This window comes from Sciurus carolinensis, chromosome 4 (genome assembly GCF_902686445.1).
Source record: "Sciurus carolinensis chromosome 4, mSciCar1.2, whole genome shotgun sequence".
Classification (NCBI taxonomy): domain Eukaryota; kingdom Metazoa; phylum Chordata; class Mammalia; order Rodentia; family Sciuridae; genus Sciurus; species Sciurus carolinensis.
The window spans coordinates 46,326,018-46,347,687 of NC_062216.1; the positions used below are offsets into that span (position 1 = coordinate 46,326,018).

General features: G+C 36.1%; 2 pseudogenes; both read right to left on the reverse strand.

Annotated features, from left to right (window-relative positions):
* Positions 1-4,206: 4,206 nt before the first annotated feature.
* On the reverse strand, positions 4,207-5,004 carry LOC124983828 (ribosome biogenesis protein NSA2 homolog; annotated as a pseudogene).
* A 6,142-nt stretch (positions 5,005-11,146) lies between these two features.
* Positions 11,147-21,083, reverse strand: LOC124982691 (tRNA methyltransferase 10 homolog A-like; annotated as a pseudogene).
* Between the last annotated feature and the right edge of the window lie 587 nt (positions 21,084-21,670).

Sequence of the window (21,670 nt, forward strand, 5' to 3'; positions counted from 1 at the left end):
AAATAACAAGAGAATAAAAGAGCAGGAGCCAACTGTATTTCTGTCTTTTGGTGGGTCAATTATCATGACCCAAAAGAAGCCTTCAGGTGGGGCTAAGCCATCTGTAAAAGACCTCAACCACAAAGGTTTCCTGCTAGAGCAAGAAGATACTAGAAGTAAGGCTTGATCTTCAGGGTAGAGCTATGGAGTGTGGTGGAAAATTTGGAAGGTTGGGACTAGCGGGAGACCCTTGGGTCACTCGGGGTATGTTCCTACAAGGTAGTTTTTGGGTGGTAGTTATGTAACTCCGTGAGTTGCCATGAGATGATTCTCATAATGAAGCAAGTGTGGCCCTGTCAATCCTCTTTCTCTTTCACTTCCTGTTTGAGAAGTGACTGCTTGCTCATGTTCCTCTATTACTTTCCATTATGTGCCGTGTGGTCCTCACCAGAACTGAGCAATGTACTTGAATTTCTGAAACTATCAGTTAAATAATCTGTTTCTATTTATAGGTTAACTCCTTCAGCATTTCCTTGTGGTAACATAAAATCAACTTACACAATGCTAACATGATAATACAACTAATGCAATAACAGAAAAATGAGTCTTAGGTAATTTAAAAAGAACAGAAATTTATTTCTCCACAGTTCTGGAAATTGAGAAGTCTAAGATTAAGAGACCATCATCTGACAAGGGCCATCTTGGCTGCGTTATCACATGAAGATGGACAGCAGATGAAGGAAGGGTGAAGAGAGGAAGAAAAAAGGGAACAAAAAAGGAGGATTAACTTTTCCTTTTATAATGAGGTTCATCCTACCTCTAAGGGCTGACCCTCATGGTTGCTAAATACTGGTACAATGACAGCAATTAATCAATTACTATTAATTAATACAGTTGCAAGGACACTTCATTTCAACATGAGTTTTTGAAGTGACAAATATTTAAACCATAGCAAAGTGCAAAATCATGACGCTGTATAAAATAAACGCACACTCAAAGAATTTATTTCATTTACTAATGAGAGATTCACTAAGAGGTCACAATTGGTTTAAAGAAGAATCCAATAAACAGACAAATCTATAAGCCCATCAGGAATATTGCAATTAGTTTTCCTAATGCATGCAAAATCGGCAAAAATCCACAGGGCAATAATAAATCACATTCCACTGGTTGCAATTTGCATTTCTATGGACATGAATCATTTCCATTGCTATCTGTTTTTTACAATTTACAATGCTAAAAAAATACAATTTACAGTGGTAAAAAATAAGAAGGAAAGATAACTCAGTTAGGTGACCTACTCAGTCACTAATATCCTGACAGTAAAAAAGGACGGAAGCTGAAGAACTTTTCAAAATAGCAAAAAAGTGCACGGTCCCTGTGAAGGCATAATTCATCCTGTAAAGTTCCCAAAACATCCTGCTAAGAAGCTTGGATGCTTGCCAAGAAATGACACTGACTAACAACAATTCTATGTCTTCCTAAAACCCAGAAATCTTCCCCAAGCCTTCCCTATTCCTGGTATTTTTCCTCGAGAAATGGGAGGCATACCAATGGGTAGGAGAGGGAAAGAGGAAAAGGCTACTCTATAGGAAGTCCAATGATAGCTTGTAAGAGTGGAGAAGGAAGAGCTTTAATTTAAATGTGAAGTTCAAGTTTTTGTGTAGATCAGACAAATGTTTTAATTAAACACAAGATAACATTGAGAACAGTTTCAAAAAGATCAATTATACGATTAGTCTATATTTGAACATTCCAATGCATTTTGTCTTTCTCTTTTCTGTCTCATTCTCTGACCAGAAGACTACCTAGTGCCAACAGCATTACCCAGAATCCCATGTCTTCTGCCTCTGCTTCTGATTATAACCAGTTAATTGGGGCAGCAACAAATCATCAAAAAGGGTGAAAAGAGGAAATTGAAGGTATTTTTTTTTTCACTTATGTAAACTGTACTGGGTATAGATGACTATAGTCTATATTTCTTACCCATGAAGACAACATCCCTGGAGTTCGAAAATCGGTTTCTTGCTTCTAGGACTCAAGCAACAGTTCTCTATTCTAACCTCTGAAAACTTATACAGCCATTACTCGCCATAGTTCTAAGACCCTTAGTATTCATTATTTGATTGTTTGTTTGTTTTGTTTTCTTTCTTTTTGTTTCCTTTGATCTTACCACTATTGCTGTAAATACAATCTTATTAAACTCCTTTTTATTTCAATGTTCAGAGTGCCATCTGTTTCCTGATGTGACCTAGATGGATGCATATGGGATCTGTCAAAAATATCATCCAAAGTCATTGAAGTTCTGATGGAATGTGATTGAAGCACTGGTCTGAGAAAGCAAAGCAGTTTTCTTCTTTAATTTTACTAGGTCAAACTTGTTTGATGAAAAATAAAATCTATATCTATGTTTCTGTCTGTCTATCTATCTATATCTATCTATATCCATATCTATACCTATCTATCTATATCTATAGATATATAGTGTTAGATTTACATTGCTGTTACCAAGATACTGGATGAGACCAACTTAGAAAAGGAAAAGTTTATTTTGAGCTCATGTTTTTCAGAGTTTCAGTTCATGGTCAGCCAACTCCAGAGCTCTGGGCCTAAAGTGAGGCAGAAGGTCATGGTAGAATTTTACAGTGAAGTGGCTTCAGTCATGTCCACCATGAAGCAGAAAGAGAAGGGAAGGGACCTCAGGGAAGATCAACCTTTCCATGGCACAGTCTCAGTGACCCACCATCTCCATTCTTCCCACCTGCTTACAGTTACTTCCCAGTTAGTTTATTCAAACTAGATTGACTGATTAGGATGGATGCATCTCTCATAAACCATCAGTTCACCTCTGAATATTCCCACATTAACACAGGAGCTTTCAGAAGACACTTTATAACCAAACCATAACAAATATATTTATAAGTCATCTATTTAATAATTCATATTATTATATACTAAATTATATTAACATTAATATATTTAAATATTTTTAAAATATGCTAGTTTATCTCATAAATTACACATTAGGCTATACTTTTATAAGCAGTATTCTCCACTCAAAAATATATCAGGTAAATCTTTAATATATGATATCACTTATAATGTCTCATTCCTTTTCTCTTGATATGCAATAATTAATTTCACCAAATTCTCTTATAACTACTTATGTTCGTTAGTTTGAAGATAGGATAAACATTGGTTTGATGTAAGTCCTTAATACATTTAACTTTGCATAAAATTCTACCTATCCATTTTGCATTGCAGAATCAGAGAATATTTTTAAAACATAGATTATACCAATTTATATCCACAACTCTGAATATGAATAATATTTGTCCATATACTCAAGCAGTGCTATTTTTGAACCATTAACTAAAATTTACTATATGCCATAAATTGTATATGAACATTAAAAAAAACTTATTTTTTATCTTAATTAATCTTTTCAATCCTTTTGTTCTGCAATCAGGTAGGCAGAACATTACCACCTCAGCTTTTATTTGAAATTGATAGAAAAATAATTAAATATTAACAGTTAAGTTTGTTTTAATAATAACTTTTATGTTCATGATTAATAGTTGTTTAGAATAGTTTCCTTTTGGTTTATAAATATTTTTATGTAAATGAAATATTTTAACTTGTATGGTATGTTTGCATTAGAAATATTTTTCACTTTTGCTTTGTATCTACTTTTATTTTCTGAATTAATACAGTTCTTTGTCATATGAATATGAAAGTTTTCTCTTATGAAGTCAAATCTAATCATGATTTATTTATGATGTTACCTATAAAATTTAATTAAAAATTCTGAACCCTAGAGATTATGAAAATATTCACCTACATTTTCTTCTTACATCTTTATGATAGAAAATTTTCCCTTACGTGTTTGATTTATGAACAATTTATTTTTTCTGTGGCATGTATAATTTTACTACCTGTGGCTTGCTAGACATTTTGTCACTATTGATACAATTGCTCTAAAACAAAAATGATTACCAAGAATATCATCATTACCAAAAAACCTGTAAGCGCTCAACCCAACTTTTTTTGTTTTTTGGGCAAATTCGGTCATTTTAATTTTTTTTTTTTTTTTTAGAATTTAATAAATAGTTCTCTTAATGAATGCAGATATGTAAGGCTGTTTGGTAGTATTCAGAAATATCACAGTAATGTTGGTTTTCCTGATTGATTTGTAGTCTAATAATCATAAGAAATGTAAAACTTCTATCACACCAGTAAGACCATATTTATGCATCCATTATTTTTCAGGATTATTGGTAACCTGTGTATATTTCCCCCAAATAATTTTGCCTCCTTGTGTTATAAGGCCCAACTCGCTACCTTCACCTCAGTGTCTGTACCTTTGGTAATAACACCCAAATTTGTATGTAGTGGGATGAGGGATTCTTTTTCATACCAAGTATTAGTAGGCAAAAGGTGGCTTTGAGTTCAGGATATGTTACATGGGCCTTCTTGAAACATAAGCCCGTTGGCCTAATGAATCTTTCATGTTTAGGTGGTTTTATTGTGAAGCCATCTCCAACAAAGCAGACTCTAGTAACCTTCCTCTTCCAGACCTTCTTTTTTCTCTCTCCTATTCAAATCACTTTTGATACTTCTGTTTCTCCCTGGCACAAACCACCTTGGGAAGGGGGAATTCCCATTTTCCTGCCTTCTTTTCCTTATTGTTTCATCATGTTGGAAAGCACTTCCTCTTGGTCTGTCCCTCTCAGTACAGGAGACAGGCAGGTACTGCTCCCTGTGAAGTCTTTTCATCGTGTTTCTCTTTTTTTCATGCATCTTGATGGTCTTTTTCATTTGTATTTTTTTGCCTTGGAGCTATGTTCCATATAGCTTAGCCTTCAGGATAATCTTGTTCTTTTTGTTTGTTTGTTTTGTTTTGTTTTTTGCCTTATTTGAATGTTCATGAGCCTCTTGACTTTCCTTCTTTCTCTTTTTCTTATGGTAATCCAAGTGATATCCACGGAATTTTCTGTGTAATTCCTTATATTCATTTTGTGGCATGGAGACCGAGATGGGAGCAGACCTCAAACAGATCAGCAAGCTGTCTTTATTTAGCGTTGGCAGTATGGCACATGGCAAATTTTCAGAAGAGAAAATGGCCACTGGTTACAAGAGAGGTCTGCTTTTTATAGGTCTTAATGAGAGTTAATCAAAGAAGTATGTTTAGTGTGACTCAATCCTTAGAGATTCGGGGCTTGCCAGCTGGGCAGTCAGGAAACTAGTTGTGGAGGTTAAAAATCTAACTCAGGAAAATAGCTGTAAAAGCTTGAAACTCATTCTAAATCAGGGATACAGTTGCCAAAGCTTGAAACTCGTTGTTACTGGGATAAAAATCAAGATCCCAGGGCCCACTTGTTTGCCTTCCACTCCTGGACTCAGTGTTACTGGGAAAGGATGAAAGTCCAAAGCTTGGCGCTCATTGCTCATCTTCTTCCTCCAGGATCCATTGTTCCCCAGAGCTTCACTATTGCTTTTCTCCTTCCAGGACTCATCTGCAGTGGGAAAGGGTGAAAGTCCAGGGCCCACCACTCAGTATCCACCTCCTCCCTTAAGGGAAGGGATGAATTGCCACTGGGAAGGGATGAATGTTTGTCTCCTTCCCACCTCCCTCCTCCTGGGCCACACTGTCCCCTTTCTTCCTGGGACTGTCTTGAGGGATGTTATTTTTCATATCCTTCACTGACAGCTGCAGAGCTGCTGGTGCAGTTTCCACGGTGAGTAGAAGCTCTCAATTTTCGGGTACCAAAGACCCATGAATGAACTCTGCACAGCATGGAACAGGAAGGAGTTCTCAACCGAATTTTAATGAGATAAGAATAGAATTTGGTGTCTATCTTGGGACACTCACTTTTAGGCAAATATGTCTCCTAAGGAGATTTCCAGAATCATTACGTTCTCCAACTACAACATTATTAATGCCATTAGACCATATAACAAGTCTTAAGTTGTAGACTTAGTTTCTAATAAGTACGTCTATGTCAAAATTTAAAACTTCTTCAAAGGTAAAAAAAGAACTAATAAATAAAGGAAAACATAAGGCAAACTTGGCATATACATAAATACAGTCTTATCTGCACAAGTGTCTTGAAATTGTTTGTTGTGGCAACAATAATTCCTCTCCACATTCCATCAAACAGACCAACAGAAAACTTGGAATGGACCCACCATTTGACCCAGTTATCCCACTTTTCACTTTATACCCAAAGGACTTAAAATCAGCATACTGTATTAATGCAGTCACATCAATGTTTACTTCAACTCAATTCACAATAGCTGAATTGCAAAACTGACCTAGATGCCCTTCAATAGATGAATGGATAAAGAAACTGTAGTATATATATATATACACAATATTATGGAATATTATGCAGTCATAAAAAAGAATAAAATTATGTCAGTTGTAGATAAATGAATGGAGTTGGAGAATATCATGCTGAGTGAAATAAGACAATCCCCAAAAAACCAAAGACTGAATGTTTTCTCTAATAAGTGTATACTAATATATAACAGGGTTGAGGGTAAGGGAAGACTGGAGGAGTGTTGGATTGTGTAGAGGGAAATGAGGGCAGTGGAGGGGGCAGGGGAAGGAAAGATAGCAGAGTGAGACAAATAACATTACCCTATGTACATGTATGAATACACAAATGGTGTGAGTCTATAGCATGTACAACCATAGAAATGAAAAGCTGTACCCCATTTGTGTGATGAATCAAAATGCATTCTGTAAAAAACAACAGAATATACTTGAGATGTCAATGAAATAAAATGTGGTCATGGGATAATGGTCTCCTGCTGCTTCATAAAATACCAAGCCAAAGGCAAGACTTATATTTTTGGAGTACAAGACATTAATCCCATGACAGTGTTTTATTGCAGTGATTGTGTTTCTATTATGCAAAATAAGCATGTATATTTGATCAATTCATTTGATGGATGCTGACATAGTAAACTGACAATGGATTATTATCAATAAGGAAAAAAAAAAAAAGACCAAAAGAGACAATATCTGATAATAAAAAGGTTTGGAAAGAATGTGGGGAAATCCCACTCAGGAAAATGTAGTTGATACATACCAACTAGAGAAAATCTTGTTAATTCCAAGTGCAGTTGTAGATGCACATTCTCAATGAACAGGTGACTGTATTTCTGGCATCTCTCAGAGTCATCAAATTGTTCCCAGACTATGAGGACTTAGCTAGGGGCGAAGTGGGAGTTGGAGGCAGCTCATCTTTGACTCTGTGCACCAAGTCATGTACTCTGATGTTGGCTCCATAAAAACAATATAGACCTTATTTGATTCCACAAAAGTTCTTCAGGAGATAACTCCAGCTATGGTGTCTTCTCATAGAACTTTCACATGTGTGCCCAAGAAAGAGACAACATAGCCATTGCAGTATTATCACTCATAGCAAAAATATGTAAAAATACATAAGCCACACAGTGTCCATCACTAGGGAAAAGAATGTCAAGCTAAGTTTTAGCTAAATTTAAAATATCTATATCTATCAATCTATACACACACACACACACACACACACACACACACACATGTAAAAACAATTACATTAATAATGTATCTAAAATATGCAAAAATAAAGAGAAAATGTGGAAGATTAAAACAGTGTTTTAGCATATATGAACCTAAACTATCTATAAAAATATCTGTCTGGATAAGTGCATGTATTAGATATGAACAGGTATTATAAATGCACACATGGAGAGAGCCTAACAGAGATACATATTATCTTTGTGGGGCTTGGAGGGACAGAGAGGAAAAACTAATGGAAGTTTGAAGTTTTAGCTATATCAGTAATTCATCATTGCAGTTTGCCAAAGAAGACAAACACAAAATCAAAAAAGGGAAGAGAAGAAACAGAGAGGGGACTACACAGGAGGGCGGAGACAGGATGGGAAAGAAAGGAATAACTAAATGATGTTAAAAGGCCATGAGTGATTTTGAAATAAATGATACATGAATGGAAAGGAATTTCAGTCCTTTCTTCTCAATGTTTCTAGATGCCTCCAGTTAAAATTTAGAATATTATAATTTATATCCCTTGTGTATATCATTAAAATATTATCAGTCACCTTGTAGTATGATTTATTTTCTTGCCTCTTCTTAAAAAATAATATAGTACAAACTTTCTTGGAATAAAAGTTAAATTAAATTGAATTTAGCCTAAAGGTGACTTTCTACATAGTAAACCAAAGCTTAACTAAATGTATATGTACGTGTGTGTGTATATATATATGTATACTTAGTTTATATATATATATAATATATGTTTATATATGTGAATATATATATAGACTAAAAATTAACTTAAGATGATATTCTTCTGACAGATAGTTGAATCTCAGCCAATCACATCAGCAGACTACCAACTGATCAGACCATGCCTGTATAAGGCAAATACCTCATCACTCCATGCCCAAATGGGGCAAAGGCCAACCAACCAAGTCTTGTCTGTCTCTCATTTCCTTCTTCTATAAAAAGTGTCTGCCCACATTGCTGGGTGGGTTCTCTGTACCTCTCCTGGTACTGAGTTTGCATGATTCATGAACCATGCTTTGCTGAAATAAACTCTGCCAAACTAAATTTCTCTAAAAGTATTCTTTTAATATGATTCCTGAGCAGAATGTCTTGATGACAGTTTAATATTTTACTTCACAAATTTCTAATAAATATGAACCTAAGCAATTTTTTGTGTATTAGAATTTATTGAATTGATACAACATTCATTTCTTCAATAATATTATATTTCTTTAAAGGAGTTATCTCTTGACTTTATGATTAAAAAGTTATAGCTGTTGAGAGGCATCTAAAAGTAAAAGACTCAGGAAGAAAATTCACAGGTGTGTCCTAATAGCACAGTCAAATGAGATGGCTAGTCTACAGAGTATTTTCATGGTTGATTTTCTACACTCCAGACAGGAACAGCTGCCACTTGGAACAGATGTATTTTCTGTCTGTTTTCCACTTCTACCAACTTGACAAGCTCTTTCTGAACAGCCAAACATACAGTATGGTTTTTGGCATAGACTACATGCTTAGCAAAGTAATACCTAAAACCATTTCAGGTATACTGCAATATGTAAGCCTATACATTTAACACCTGTGATACTTGATGTATGTACCTTATGAAACTATTTGTTGTTATCTTGGAAATGGGAAAGAAGTCCAGGAAAGAATCCCTGTATTCAATCTCACTGAGAACTTACCTAAGAAAATAATTTCCAGCATCTAGACCTTTGTAACCACTTAAAACGGGGATCTGAGAACCAAGGCCTTAAACTCTGAGTCCCAAAGTGTCCTTATTTTTTTAAAAAAGAAAGGGATGGTTTTTACATGGTATATCCTTAAAATTCATCCAGATTTGATTTTAAGAAAATGTTAAGGATGTGAAATTATGGTCATGCCCTTGTTAAACTTCAAATTTCTAAATTTTAAGGTAGATACAAATTCTCTAGTTTCTAGCTGACACCTTCTCACTTTTCTCACTGCTCAATATGTATAATCATAAAGTGAGTCCAGTTATTCCAATTTCCACACATTCTGCTCAGGGAATGACATTCCTCTTTTCTTCTACATTACTGATTTCTGGATTCTCAGTTCAGGTAGCACCTCTCTCTCTCTCTTTTTATTCTTTCAGAATCATAAGATTTTTTTTTTGACATACCTTGCTTACAGATCTTACTTTAAAATGACTAACTCTAATAGATTACTAAATAGTAAAGCAGTGAAAATAGTAAACATCAATACTGTAATAAACTTTGTACTAAATGTGCATATAAATAATATATAACATACCTAAATTATGTAATTGTTTAAATATAACTTTTACATATTAAAAAAATAAGAAATTTACTTTGCCAAAACTCAGTGAAGGTTCCTGACATCTTTAGCTATGACACAAATCACTTTGTTTTAAACACAACTTCTCTACTTCCCTACAATCACTGTTTAGAAACTAAAACAACTCCTTTTGTCCCATGCTCCCTTGCCAACCTTTCCAAACAAATGTTTAGTTTTGGATTTTTGTGTTAAAGGAATTCAAGTTGCTCTTAGCATTTTCAGCACAAGTATTCACACAAATAAAACAAATCAGTTCTGTTATCAGTTAATAATAGAACCATACATGATATACACAGACATAAATACAACTGCATGCATATTTTATACATGCACATGTTATTTACAGAAACATGCATTTCTATTAGTTTGAATATTCTTATAGGAGACAGATGCACAATATTCATCTTAAAAACCAACAAATATTTTTTAAAAAATATATGTAAGTAAAAGATGATAAGGACTGTTGTGTTTTAAATCAGGTAAAGACAAAATAGATCCTTTTCAAAAGTAACAGCCTTATAAAATAAACTAGCCTACAAAAATTCAATTTTATAATTGAAATAATTTGTTACCATTCCAAGAATTAAGAAAATGGATTAAAGAGATTTTCAACTGTTTCATCATTACTCAGAAGCATGAAAAGGCCACAATGGAGGCTCAGGTGTACATTCCACAGTCCAAAAGAAATGAATTAGTAAGTAGCAAACTGCTATTTCTTCCTAGGATTGGTGTATATTTTTGAGCTAAATAAATTAAATATAAAAGCTGCAAATGGAGGATAAGCTCTCGTACATAACATGTTAGTAGACTTATAGACCATTTATGAATATCTGGCCCCATATAAATATGCAGCAATTTAGAAAGACACTGATATAAACATAAAGGTCATTGATATGAATTGACAGGTCAGGAGGCACATTCTGAGGAATACATTCCAGCAAATGAAAGAGAAATAGGGTACACCAATAAAGAAAAATTCTCTAAAACTCTAAATTGAAGCTTAAAAGGCAATATTTAAAAAAAAATTCAGAGTTAAGTTGTCTTATGCATAAACAAAAAATTCATACAGAGTTTAAAGAACTTTTTGTTATCATTTAGCTTGAAATAGAGCTTAAAATTCACAAAAGAAATAAGAAATTTTTTTTTCCAATTTTAATACTCCATGAAGCACATCACTTTCTGCTAGTTTTTCCTTACTAAAAGAAAACCAAGGTAACATTAGTGTGGTACAGATTACCTTGTAGATTAAGTGCTATTTTTTTAAGTGCTATTTTCTACTGTTGGTCTTTATGGGTGACTGTGGTTCATGCTTGTTATATTCCTACCATCCCACTCACCTTCAAATATGGCAGACTGCTTTTCATGGGAAGAACTTTCACAGACTGTCTCTAGGAACACCTTTCCCTTGGGGTAAGATTGTGAGAGATATTTCCTGCCAGTCTCTTATTTCCAGATATCCCAGATAATCTCAAATACATTTTTTTTACCTGCTAAACTTTTTTATTATTCATTTTCACAAAATTTCCAATGGGGAGCTGTGTTCCTTAATCTGATGCTTGTTTATATGTGAATCCCTTGTAGTGGTTGTGACCTACTAATTCTCCAATCACATATGTCTTTGATTCATCTAATTTCTTTGGTATATTAAGTAAATCTGTCATAAGATAAATCAGGTCTTCTTGTTTAATGAGTTCAATATAGTGCACTGGTTTGATGTGGATATTCTTCCTGTTGACCCATCCTTTGTCATTTTTATCCATGTTCTTTTCCATTTGGCCTCCATGGCTTGTCAAGCAAAACTGTATAGGATGCAGTGCTTGTTGGTTATCTGCATAACATTCTTGGATTGTAAGAACTTCCACCCTCCACCATGTAACTGCCCCCTCTGCCTCTGGGAGTTGAAGTTTCCAAAGGAGAACTCACCATTGGTATGAGCAACATACCAGAGAGGCTTTCTGAACCTACTGCCACTCAGTTTGAGACACCAAATAATGCCATCTGAAATGTCACCAGCATTTACTGAGACTTCCAATGTTGAAGGGAAGCAAGACTTAAGCAAAGACCAAGAAAGAGAGAAACCAAGATTAGAGGAAGGGATTGAGCCAGTCTCTAAATGACAAATTAAGAAGCTAATGAAATAATGACAATGGGAAGAACAACGAGAACTTTGCAAACAAAGTGGAAAGAAAAATGCAAGAGAAAGAAATCAGAGCTACAGTGTCAACTGGAATCAAACTCAGATGGAAATGACAGAAAACAGGTTTAGGACATGTTGTCCATAGTACCCTCCACCTTATCATTGACTGTAGTTTTGATGATTTGATGGTATTAAAGGACATTAAGGAATGTCATAAGCAGATTCAGCAGTGCTATGCAGATGTCACCTCTTCTGAGAAGGCTTCCTCATCATATAAACCATGCTTGTTTCATGTTCCCTTAAGTATATCTCTATGATAGTATTTTTTCCTTTAATTATTGTAGTTATCTGTTGAATTTTTGAGGATTGAGCTGCCTCATGGTTTGGTATCCTTGATGCCCTATATAGCTCATAAGGCATAGAAATCATTCAATAAATAGCCTTTGAAGAAAGGAAGGAAGTTAGGAAGGAAGTTAGGAAGGAAGGAAGGAAGGAAGGAAGGAAGGAAGGAAGGAAGGAAGGAAAGTGATGTTATGCTTTTCCTTTAATGCAATTAGTATTATGGTGATTTTGAAAACTAATATTTATACTTCATGTGAGTTTACTAATATTTACAGTTACTGTTCTATCTTTTTGACTAGGAGTGAGTGGGTTTAAGATTGTTCCTCAGAGCCAGGAGTGATGGCCATGCTTGTAATACCAGCAGCTCAGAAGGCTGAGGTAAGATGAATGCAAGTTCAAGACCAGCCTCAGCAATTTAGCAAGGCTTTAAGTAACTTAGTGAGACCCTGTCACAAAAAAAAGAAAAGAAAAGAAAAGAAAAAGGGCTGGGGATGTGGCTCAATGGTAAAGCACTCTGAGTCTCCAGTACAAAAAAATAAAAATAAAAATAAAAATTGTTCTTCAGACACAAATTAGTTTCAGTTTTCTTCATTTGTGATATGTTACAAAATAAAACAGAAAAGTAAAAATAAGAGGAAAAAATAACTCTAAGAGAAACTTTTTTCCTACAATCATAAATGATAATATTTGTAAAGAAAATATGATTTTACCAAATGTCTTAAAACAAAACGTTATTTTTCTTAGCATTATATTTCTCCCATTTTCAGATTGCAAAGTATCAATGATGACAAGGTGTGATGGGGATGGTGACCAAGTGACAGAAACTTGAGAACCAAAGCAAGACACAGGAGACTCCAATATGCTATCAACATATCAAGGGTATATAGCTATTATAATTTATTCTCTTCAAATGTTGAAATCTTTAGCATAATTTATGTTTTTCAAACACCAGTACCCAAGTATTAAATTCTGGCAGAAAATGTAATATCTTTCATTCATATGATGAAAAGACATGTTTATGGATCTATAAAATTAGGAACATGTTCCTGCTAAAAAAGGATCATTAATGAGGTATGCAAATAGGACTCTCATTTACTTTTGGAATATTCATAAAAAACAAGTTATTTATCTAGGGAAAATACAGCCACCATAAAGCATAACAAGCACATCTTCAATCTTCCCTACATTTAAGAAGATACAGGGATGTTAGGGAATGTCAATGAGAAATATTTTGGGTAATTCATGTTGTTGGCTCATTTTATTTTCCATAGATAAAAGTTGCTCAATCTCAGATGGAAGTCTTTCTGTAACAGTTGTTGCTACTGAGATTCAGAGTTCGTGCTGAAATATCATAAGGTATAAGCATTTCCTATTTAACTGACCCCACTTGTTTAGTCATTTTATGTTAGTTTCACTCTGTGACCAAGTGCATACTGCTTTGAACTGCTTCCTCAGGGCTGCAGGATACACAATGTGACACTGCAAAAGACAGAAAGTCACTTATCCTTCTATTAGGCTTTTTTTTTTTTTTAATTTTTTTTAGGAGAGAGAAAAGATTCTTATTTCTAGGAGCCACAGTTTCTTGGTTGGATACTTCTCAGAACAGGCAACAGTATTTCCTTTCTAAAATTCCTCTGAACAAACTTCCTTGGGCATAGAAGTGTCTCCTGGCACTTTGGAAAGGAATCCTCACATGGTAGTTGCTAAGGTGTCAGTGTTAGTCCTCAGAACAATGCTGGTATCCTCCTGCTGGTAAATCAGTTATTAAGTACTGTGCATAGTGACTTCTCTTTTTCAAGAACTCTAGACCAAAAGGAGATAAGACCAGGTTGCAGTGAGGATGAAATAGGATAGAAAAAAATAAGAAATAAGTAGAAAGGAGAAATAGAGGAAGGACAAGACAACAGGAGTTTATTTCAGAAGTTCCCATACTTTTCAGGCCTGTCTCCCCATAAGCCTCTCTCCCTTCCAGGCCTGTTACTTCTTAATCCTATCTCTTTTCAAGGTGAGTTACTCCAAAATTCCTGAAAAATCCATGAATCTACCTATACTAGACTAAGCAAAGAAAGAAATGATATCTTGAGAAACCTTTAATTTAGGTGACTTTTCAGTGCTACCTATTAATGAGATAATGAAGACTATGTTAGCCTGAGAATCCAAAGATTAGTGAGACCACCAGAATATCTCTTGAGATCACCAACAACTCTCAAAATATATCTCTCATGCTCAAGATGGTCAGAATTCTCCCTTGAAGGTACATTCCTTGCTTTAGCCCCAAAGGTATCTCTCTCTTGAGATTGCACTAATTCTTCCTTGATTATATAACAGATTTCCCAAATAAATCTCTATGTTTCTGACTCATTCATTTTTTTAAAATTTATTTTTATTGTAAACAAATGGAATACATCGTGTTTCTCTATTTGTACATGAAGTAGAGTCATACCATTTGTGTAATCATACATTTACCTAGGGTAATAGATTTTAATTCATTCTGCTATTTTTTCCTTCCCCCCAACCTCTCCCACCCCTCTTTTCCCTCTATACAGTTCATCCTTCTTCCATTCTTGTCCCCCTCCCACCCCCCATTATGTGTCATCATCTGCTTATCAGCGAGATCATTCGTCTTTTGGATTTTTGAGACTGGCTTATCTCACTTAGCATGATATTCTCTAATTTCATCCATTTGCCTGCAAATGCCATAATTTTATTATTCTTTATGGCTGAGTAATATTCCATTGTATATACATATACCACAATTTCTTTATCCATTCATCAATTGAAGGACATCTAGGTTGGTTCCCCAATCTGGCTATTGTGTATTAAGCAGCTATAGACCGAGAAGTGGGATAGCTGGGTCAAATGGTGGTTCCATTCCAAGTTTTCTGAGGAATGTCCACACTGGTTTCCAGAGTGGCTGCACTAATTTGCAACCCCACCAGCAATGTATGAGTGTACCTTTTTTCCCACATCCTCGCCAACACTTATTGTTGCTTGTATTCTTGATAATCGCCATTCTAATTGGGGTGAGATGGTATCTTCGGGCAATTTTGATTTGCATTTCTCTTTTTACTAGAGATGTTGAATATTTTTTATATATCTATTGATTGTTTGTAGACCTTCTTCTGTGAAGTGTCTGTTCATTTCCTTAGCCCATTTGTTGATTGGGTTATTTGTATTCTTCGTGTAGAGTTTTTTGAGTTCTTTGTATATTCTGGAAATTAGTGCTCTATCTGAAGTATGAGTGGCAAAGATTTTCTTCCACTCTGTAGGCTCTCTCTTCACATTGCTGATAGTTTCCTTTGCTGAGAGAAAGCTTTTTAGTTTGAATCTAACTCAGTTATTGATTCTTGCTTTTATTTCTTGTGCTATGGGAGTCCTATAAAGGAAGTCTGATCCTAGGCCGACATGTTGAAGATTTGGACCTATTTTTTCTTCTATAAGATGCAGGGTGTCTGGTCTGATTCCAAGGTCCTTGATCCATTTTGAGTTGCTTTTTGTGCAGGGTGAGAGATAAGGGTTTATTTTCATTCTGTTGCATATGGATTTCCAGTTTTCCCAGCACCATTTGTTGAAGAGTCTCTGTTGCATTTTTTTTTTAACATGCCACAATTTTTATTGCAACATGGCCATTTTTGTGAGGGTGGGGAGTTTGATCTCAAAACAATGTTCCATTTAAGGCTCTTTTATACAGAAATTGCCATCATGACTGATATTCAAAATATCTTTAGTGTTGGAAGACTCACATGGTAAACATAAAACACTTACACATATTCAGTTAGTGTACACTCAATGGAAAGGTGATAATAACAGCTATTTCTTTTAAGGAGATACACAGGTAATAGGAATGAACACTGAGGTACTAGGATAAATTGATGACAGTTAATGAAACGTAATTGGCATTACTTTTGGGGGATTAAACTATTTTTAAAAAAGTACTTTTAATGCATAGTGTTATATTCATGTTGCCATCTCACAAAAGAAGGCTTGCCAAGGCAGGTGAGGTATATGAATGCCCCAGGGTCTCACAGAACTACAATCAAGTGCAACTATAAATAATACTGAAAAAAGTTCACCATCTGACCAATGGATAATACTTTCAAGGAATTCAAACTGCTTACCCTTTGCAATATTCTAGACTATTCACATCGACAATCACATTTATTGTAGGACTTGCTGCAAGGGAGGCATATAACCAGTTATTTTGGCTAAAATAAGATAGCACTTTTGGTAGTATGGCCGTATTGACAATATTAATTTTGCCTATCCAAGAACATAGAAGATCTTTTCATCTTCTAGGGTTTTCTTTAATTTCTTTCTTTAGTGTTCTGTAGTTCTCATTGTAGAGGTGTTTCACCTCTTTTGTTAGATTGATTCCCAACTATTTTAGTTTTTTCGAAGTTATTGTGAATGGGGTAGATTTCCTCTTTTTGAAGATTCATCACTTATGTATGAATGATTTATGAGCACTGATCTTATATTCTGCTACTTTACTGAATTCACTTGAGTTCTAAAAGTTTTCTGGTGGAATTTCCGGTTCCTCTAAATATACAGTCATGTCATCAGCAAATAGGGATAGTTTGAGTTCTTCTCTTCCTATTCATATCCCTTTAATTTCCTTGGTCTGTCTAATTGCTCTGGCTAGAGTTTCAAGGACAATGTTGAATAGAAATGGTAAGAGAGGGTATCCCTGCCTTGTTCCAGTTTTTAGGCAGAATGCTTTCAGTTTTTCACCATTTAGAATGATATTGACCATGGGCTTAGCATAGATGGCCTTTACAATGTTAAGGAATGTTCCCACTTTCCCTATTTTTTCTAGTGTGTTGAGCATGAAGGGATGCTGTATTTTATCAAATGCTTTTTCAGCATCTATGGTAATAATCATGTGATTCTTGACTTTAAGTCTGTTGATATGGTGAATGATATTTATTGATTTCTGGATGTTGAGCCAAACTTGCATCCCTGGGATAAAACCTACTTGATCGTGGTGCACTATCTTTTTAATATATTTTTGTAAGAGATTTGCTAAGATTTTGTTGAGAATTTTTCCATCAATGTTAAGGATATTGGTCTGAAATTTTCTTTCCTCAATGTGTCTCTGTCTGGTTTAGGTGTCAGGGTGATATTGGTTTCATAGAATGAGTTTGGGAGGGTTCCCTCCTCTTCTATTTCATGACATACTTTGAGAAGTATTGGAATGAGCTCTTCTTTAAAGGTTTTGTAGAACTCGGCTGAGAACCCAGCTGGTCCCAGACTTTTTTTGTTGGTAGGCTTTTGATGACTTCTTCTGTTTCATTACTTGAAATTGATCTACTTAAATTGTGTATGTCCTCCTCGCTCAGTTTAGGCAATTCATATGTCTCTAGAAACCTGTTGATGTCTTCAAGATTTTCTATTTTGATGGAGTATAGATTTTCAAAATAGCATCTAATTATGTTTTGTATTTCACTAATGTCTGTTGTGATATTTCCTTGTTCATTCCAAATTTTAGTAATTTGAGTTTTCTCTCTTCTTCTCTTTGTTAGTGTGGCTAAGGGTTTATCAATTTTGTTTATTTTTTCAAAGAGCCAATATTTGTTTTGTCAATTTTTTCTATTGTTTCTTTTGTTTCAATTTCATTGATTTCAGCTCTGAGTTTAACTATTTCCTGTCTTTTACTACTTTTGATGTTGCTCTGTTCTTCTGTTTCTAGGGCTTTGAGCTGCAGTGTTAGGTCATTTATTTGTTGGTGTTTTCTTCTTTTATTGAATGCCCTCCCTGAAATAAATTTTCCTCTAACTACTGCTTTCATAGTGTCCCAGAGATTTTGATATGTTGTATCTTTGTTCTCGTTTACCTCTAAGAATTTTTTATATCCCTCCTTTTGTCTTCTGTTATCCATTCATCATATAATAGTGTATTATTTAATCTCCAGGTATTGGAGAAATTTCTGTTTTTTATTCTGTCATTTATTTCTAATTTCAATCTATTATGATCTGATAGAGTACAAGGTAGTATCTCTATCTTCTTGTATTTGCTAACAGTAGCTTTGCGGCATAAAATATGGTCTATTTTGGAGAAGGATCCATGTGCTGCTGAGAAGAAAGTGTATTCGTTCTTTGTTGGATGGAATATTCTATATATGTCCGTTAAGTCTAAATTGTTGATTGTGTTATTGAGATCTATGGTTTCTTTATTCAATTTTTGTTTGGACGATCTATCCAGTGGTGAGAGAGGTGTGTTAAAATCGCCTAGTATTATTGTGTTGTGGTCTATTTGATTTCTGGAATTGAGAAGGATTTGTTTGATGTACGTGGATGAGCCAATGTTCAGGGCATAGACATTTATGATTGTTAAGTCTTGCTGATTTATGCTTCCCTTAAGCAGCATGTAATGTCCTTCTTTATCCCTTCTGACTAGTTTTGGCTTGAAGTCCACATTATCTGAAATGAGGATGAATACTCCAGCTTTTTTGCTGAGTCCATGTGCATGGTATGTTTTTCCCCATCCTTTCACCTTTAGTCTGTGGGTATGTGTTTCTATGAGATGAGTCTCTTGCAGGCAGCATATTGTTGGATCTTTCTTCTTAATCCAATCTACTAGTCTATGTCTTTTGATTGATGAGTTCAGGCCATTAACATTCAGGGTTATTATTGAGATATGATTTGTATTCCTGGTCATTTGGCTCATTTTTTTTTTTTTTTTTTTTGACCCAACTAGATTTCTCCTTTATTTGACTGTTCTTTTAGGGTAGTTTCTCCCTTTGCTGATTTGCATCGTTGTTTTTCATCTCTTCCTCATGGAATATTTTGCTGAGAATGTTCTGTAATGCCGGCTTTCTTTTTGTAAATTATATAAGCTTTTGTTATCATGGAAGGATTTTATTTCATTGTCAAATCTGAAGGAAAGTTTTGCTGGGTATAAGATTCTTGGTTGGCATCCATTTTCTTTCAGAACTTGAAAAATGTTGTTCCAGGGCCTTCTAGCTTTTAGGATCTGGGTTGAAATATCTGCTGATATCTGTATTGGTTTCCCCCTGAATGTAATTTGATTTTTTTTCTCTCGCAGCCTTTAAAATTCCATCTTTATTTTGTATGTTACATATTTTCATTATAATGTGCCTTGGTTTGGGTCTATTGTAATTTTGTATATTTGGAGTCCTATATGCCTCTTGTATTTGATTTTCCATTTTGTTCTTCAGATTTGGGAAATTTTCTGATATTATTTCATTGAATAGATTGTTCATTCCTTTGGTTTGTTACTCTGTGCCTTCTTCAATCCCATAATTCTTAAATTTGACCTTTTCATGATATCCCATAATTCTTGTAAATTCTGTTCATGATTTCTTACCATCTTCTCCAGGTGTTCTATCCTATTGGTTATGCTTTCTATGGAGTTCTTAATTTGGTTTATTGTTTCCTTCATTTCAAGGATTTCTGTCTGTTTTTTTTTCAGTATCTCTAAGTCTTTATGGAAATGATCTTTTGCTTCCCACATTTGCTCTTTTTAACTGTTGAGTGGTGCAATCATTCAAAGCCTGCATTTGCTCTTTCATCTCACTTTTTGCTTCTCTGATCATTTTAGTTATGTACATTCTGAACTCCCTTTCTGACATTTCTTCTGCCATGCTGTCATTGGATTTTATTGCTATACATCTAGGTTTGTTTAGGACTTTTCTTCCCGTGTTTTCTCATATTGTTCAGGTATCTACCCCTCTAGTAGTGAAACTCTGAGACATTGCAGATTTCCTCTGTTGACTAATATTGTCTCTATAGAGTTCCAATAACTCACCTCTTAGCCTTTAGTAGCCTGAAGTCTTAGAGGAACTTGAGAATGCAGTGCTCCACTAGGGGTGGTGGCTTTCAGGTGTCGTATATTCCCTGTCAGTGGGCAGAGGAGCCTCCACTTATTGACTGATGGTCAGCCAAAGGGGGACTACACTGCAGACTGGGGCACGTCTGATCTGGGCCTGTGTCTCTGGTTCTACTGTCCTGGTGGGAAAGCCTTGCCCAGCAGGGATGACTCACCTGGTGGGGAAGTTTTGCTGGGCAGTTCTCCTCTAAGAAGTTCCTTCAGTCCAGAACTACCACCTGGATGGGGCAGCCCTCTTCTGCCGCCTTCCCAGATGTCACCACCTACTGCCTGGGCTGGGGAGGCTGGCCTTGCAAGGGACTCCCTCGCTGAGTGGCCCTCCTCTGCTACGTTCCCTGGGGACCAGAGCTACAGCCTGGGCCTCAGGCCCTCACTCTCTGTCGAAGCCTCTCGCTGTGCGGCCCTCCTCTGCAATGCTCCCGGTTGACTGGGTTCATGGCTCCAGTGGGGGAGTCTCACTAGGCCATTCTACTCCATGAGTTTCAGGACTACTGCCCCATCCGGGGAGACCGTCCAGTGGGAGAGACTCACCCAGTGGCTCTGAGTTGGTCCGAGTCTTTCAATACCTCTTCTTCTTGACTCCTGGGTCTTATCAAAGGTCCTGTAGTCTCCTTTAGGTGTCTTAGGAAGGGAGCTGCCCTTCCAATGATGATGGCCATGCCCTCATGAATAATTCAAAATGCCTGCTCCAGTCTATAAAGAAGCTGGGGAGCCCCACGGAGGGTGTGCTGGGTCAGCACAGAGGTGATTGCAGTGACCTCAGCAGTAGGTGGGGCAGGGAAGCAGGCTCAGCAATGTCCCCCGACCTAGGTGTGGGGGTCAGGCGGGCAGGCTCACCTTCTGGCTAGCTCCGCAATGCAGGTAGGTTTGCTCCATGATGTCCACCGACCTCTGCATGGTAGTCGGGCAGGGTCACTCAGTGATGGCGTCTGACCTCCTTGCAGGGGTTAGGCCAGGCGGCTCAGTAATGTCGCCCAACCTCTGTGTGGGGGTTGGGTGGTTTGGGTGCCCGCCGGCTTGCTCCACAACTGCAGCTAACCAGTGATGGCGCCCGACCTCGGTGTAGGGGTCAGGTGGACCTGACTCAATCATTCTGAAACTCTTTTCCATTTACTATTCTAATAACATCACCACTCCTGGTCAAGCTCCCCCTTTTCTCCAGGAACTACTCAAATCCCTCTCATGAGATACCTTTTCTCTCAGTGACAAGGGGACGGAAGTGAAAGGGCCTGTTAACCATTTTAAGTGAAAGCTAGTTGATTTTGGCAAGGACTCTGATCCTTTCCAGTTGGGCAACTAAACATGGGAACGGTACCTAGTGGGCAGATTTATCAGTTACTAGGTCTGTTTTAGTCAGCCTTTTACTGCTGTGACTAAAGATCTGATCATAACAATTGTAGAGGAGGAAAAGTTTACTTTGGGGCTCATGGTTTCAGAGGTCTTATTCCAAGAAGACTGGCTTCATTCTTCGGGGTTCAAGACAG